Source organism: Oryx dammah, unplaced genomic scaffold, assembly GCF_014754425.2.
Source record: "Oryx dammah isolate SB20612 unplaced genomic scaffold, SCBI_Odam_1.1 HiC_scaffold_27, whole genome shotgun sequence".
NCBI lineage: Eukaryota > Metazoa > Chordata > Mammalia > Artiodactyla > Bovidae > Oryx > Oryx dammah.
The window spans coordinates 102,910,435-102,915,018 of record NW_024070211.1 but is presented as its reverse complement, the minus strand read 5'-3'; positions in this window follow the sequence as shown (position 1 = coordinate 102,915,018).

Below are 4,584 nucleotides of genomic sequence, written 5' to 3'. Positions count from 1 at the left end.
TCTTGAAGAGATCTCTAGTCTTTCCCATTCTGTTGTTTTCCTCTATTTCTTTGCACTGATCGCTGAAGAAGGCTTTCTTATCTCTTCTTGCTATTCTTTGCAACTCTGCATTCAGATGTTTATTTCTTTCCTTTTCTCCTTTGCTTTTCGCTTCTCTTCTTTTCACAGGTATTTGTAAGGCCTCCCCAGACAACCATTTTGCTTTTTTGCATTTCTTTTCCATGGGGATGGACTTGATCCCTGTCTCCTGTACAATATCATGAACCTCATTCCATAGTTCATCAGGCACTCTATCTATCAGATCTAGGCCCTTAAATCTATTTCTCACTTCCACTCTATAATCATAAGGGATTTGATTTAGGTCATACCTGAATGGTTTTGGAGAAGGCAATGGAACCCCACTCCAGTACTCTTGCCTGGAAAATCCCATGGATGGAGGAGCCTGGTCTGCTGCAGTCTATGGGGTCGCAAAGAGTCGGACACGACTGCGCGACTTCCCTTTCACTTTTCACTTTCATGCATTGGAGAAGGAAATGGCAACCCACTCCAGTGTTCTTGCCTGGAGAATCCCAGGGACCGGGGAGCCCAGTGGGCTGCCGTCTATGGGGTCACACAGTGTCGGACATGACTGAAGTGACTTAGCAGTAGCAGTGCATGGTCTAGCGGTTTTCCCTACTTTCTTCAATTTGAGTCTGAATTTGGTAATAGGAAGTTCATGATCTGAGCCACAGTCAGCTCCTGGTCTTGTTTTTGTTGACTGTATAGAGCTTCTCCATCTTTGGCTGCAAAGAATATGATCAATCTGATTTCGGCGTTGACCATCTGGTGATGTCCATGTGTAGAGTCTTCTCTTGTGTTGTTGGAAGAGGGTGTTTGCTATGACCAGTGCGTTTCTCTTGTTAGAATTCTATTAGTCTTTGCCCTGCTTCATTCCTCATTCCAAGGCCAAATTTGCCTGTTACTCCAGGTGTTTCTTGACTTCCTACTTTTGCATTCCAGTCCCCTATAATGAAAAGGACATCTTTTTTGGGTGTTAGTTCTAAAAGGTCTTGTAGGTCTTCATAGAACCATTCAACTTCAGCTTCTTCAGCGTTATTGGTTGGGGCATAGACTTGGATTACTGTGATATTGAATGGTTTGCCTTTGAAATGAACAGAGATCATTCTGTCGTTTTTGAGATTGCATCCAAGTACTGAATTTCAGACTCTTTTGTTGACCATGATGGCTACTCCATTTCTTCTGAGGGATTCCTGCCTGGAGTAGTTGATATAATGGTCATCTGAGTTAAATTCACCCATTCCAGTCCATTTTAGTTCGCTGATTCCTAGAATGTCGACATTCACTCTTACCATCTCCTGTTTGACCACTTCCAATTTGCCTTGATTCATGGACCTGACATTTCAGGTTCCTATGCAGTATTGCTCTTTACAGCATCGGACCTTGCTTCTATCTCTAGTCACATCCATAGCTGAGTATTGTTTTAGCTTTGGCTCCATCCCTTCATTCTTTTTGGAGTTATTTCTCCACTGATCATCAGTAGCATATTGGGCACCTACTGACCTGGGGAGTTTGTCTTTCAGTATCCTATCATTTTGCCTTTTCATACTGTTCATGAGGTTCTCAAGGCAAGAACACTGAAGTGGTTTGCCATTCCCTTCTCCAGTGGACCACATTCTGTCAGACCTCTCCACCATGACCCGCCCATCTTCGGTTGCCACACGGGCGTGGCTTAGTTTCATTGAGTTAGACAAGGCTATGGTCCTAGTGTGATTAGATTGACTAGTTTTCTGTGAGTATGGTTTCAGCGTGTCTGCCCTCTGATGCCCTATTGCAACATCTACCATCTTGCTTGGGTTTCTCTACCTTGGGTGTGGGGTATCTCTTTGCAGCTGCTCCAGCAAAGCGCAGCCACTGCTTCTTACCTTGGATGAGGGGTATCTCCTCACGGCCACCCTTCCTGACCTTCAACGTGGGATGGCTCCTCTAAGCCCTCCTGTGCCCCCGCAGCCACCACTCCTTGGACGTGGGGTTGCTCCTCCTGGCTGCCGCCCCTGGCCTTGGGCGCCAGGGTAGCTCCTCTTGGTCGCCGCCCCTGACCTCAGATGCGGGGTAGCACCTCCTGGCTGCTGCCCCTGACCTCGGACTTGGGTAGTTCCTCTTGGCCATTCCTGTGCCATCACAGCCTGGCACTCTCGGCCGCTGACCCTGACCTCGGACGTGGGGCAGCTCCTCTCCGCTGCACCAGCGCTTAGGGTGCTGGTCGCAGCCGCCCGCGCTTAGCGCGCTGGTCGCAGCCACCTGTGCTTAGAAGCCTCTGCTGCTGCTGCTGCTGCTGCTAAGTCGCTTCAGTGTCTGACTCTGTGCGACCCCATAGACGGCAGCCCACCAGGCTCCCTAGTCCCTGTGATTCTCCAGGCAAGAACACTGGAGTGGGTTGCCATTTCCTTCTCCAAAGAAGCCTCAACCTCAAAATGAGTCATCCAGAATAGGCACACTTCTGAGAACAAGGATAAGTGAAGAGCATTGATTGTGGCAAAAGTGGTAGTCAACGAGTTCCTGCCTTTAAAAAGGATTTAAAATATGATGGCAACTCAGATTGCATGCACACAAAAATCACTGAAGACTAAGGCAGAACATATAAAGCAATGTGAGTGAAATGAGTGAAGTCGCTCAGTCCTGTCCAACTCTTTGCGACCCCATGGAATGTAGCCTAACCAGGTTCCTCCGTCCATGGGATTTTCCAGGCAAGAATACTGGAGTGGGTTGCCATTTCTTTCTCCAGGAGATCTTCCCAACCCAGGGATTGAACCCCTGTCTCCTGCATTGTAGGCAGACGCTTTGCCTTCTGAGCCACCAGGGAAGATTGTATAAAGCAATGTACATACATTCAAAAAATGCATTGTGATGAATAATAATAAATGCTTAGAACCAGGAAGTGTATTCTTTAAAGAATTTGGGGATGGGGCTACATTTTCAAAAATTAAAGGGGTAGAAAGATTATATCTATGTGTTTGTATATGTATAGAGTTTCAGTGATAAGGAGAAATATTCAAAGTAATAGGACTATGGCACAAATGGAGACTAAGGATTAAGAGGAATCAGAGGTAACTGAACAGCTAAAAAAAACTTTATAAAGGAGGATAGTACTCTCTAGTTATTTTGAACCATATGCAACTGTTGATATTAAACTATTTTGACCTACAGATACAGCTGTTTCCTATAGTTGATTGTAAATTCTCTTATTTGAGCTAAAAGGGCTGCCCTTATCTGGAAGGAAGACTGGTGGATACCCAGGCAAAACTACTAAAGAGGAAAGTTTGATGACTGTAGGAATTCACATCTGAATTAAGGTCTTTAGGTTACTTTCACATATGCCACAGTTTTGTAACCATCATTTGGCCACAATCTTCACTGAAGGAATAGTTCTTATAGTTCTTTTTAGGCTTTATCCCATAGGCCTGGTAACATGGATAACTGGGCGAGTAGATTCCTAACCCTAAGTATCTGTGATTTGTCCTTGAACGTAAATTCTGCCCAGAAATGTAAAATGGTGATTAACCAGCCCAGTTTTCTCTTTTTCCAAAATCTTAGCCAAATATAGGAAATAATCAACTGGTAGTCGGTATATTTGTAAACATAATGGAGGCATATTCAAGGCATATTTTCAGAATGTTAAAGTAAGAATCAAGGGTACCTGCTTCTCAGGAATACTTGTACATTTCTGGAATTAATTATGCATGTTGGAATTATATTCTTGGAATTTGCCATCCCACTAAAGCTATGTTTGGACCCCGAAGATAGTCCTGTCTTCTTAAAGCCTGGCAACATGGTGGAACTTCTTGATATTCCTTTGTGTATCATTAAAACAAGTTCCTAATGTATGCAAGTGACTAGAATGAGCTCTGTTCATCTCAACCGACAGGGCACTCAGACATCAATATGAAGTCCAGACCAGGATTTTAAAGACTAGTGAAATGCTTTCATTTTAGAATTTAGAAAGGAGAGAAGCCAAGACACTGGTTATTTGACTGTATAATCAGCCTTGAGTAACTGAGTTTGATATACCTTCTAAAATAGGGCTAAATAATGTTAACTTTCATCCTTTGCCTCCTCTCTGCCAATCTAAAACCTCTAGAAAGATGTCCTGTCATCCTGCTTGTTAATTTAAAATTAGTCCACACAGCCCCAACTTCCCTTGAACTTGGGAGCAAAATCTCCAGTAATGAGGTCACAATTTTGAGTGACATTCTTTGCCCATTGCTTTAAATGGTCAGAATTATTGTGATTAGGATTCCAGTTTTCTTTGGTAGCAAGCGCAGTGTTTAAGCAATAAGTAATATGCACAGTAGTGACAGTGTCCTATTTTAGAGGACACATTGATAACATGTTAATGATTTTTGCCTGTAAAAAAAGGTACTGAGGGAATATTGCAGTGGATAATATCACAAACATGCATACGCAATATTTCTGGAGAATGAAAATGTTTTACTTATTTTATTTCATGGCTTTTAAAGACCAAAATCCCCTTGCATTTTTCCCATATGACACCTTCGTTTAATTTTCATGAGTTAGTCCAGAATTCTA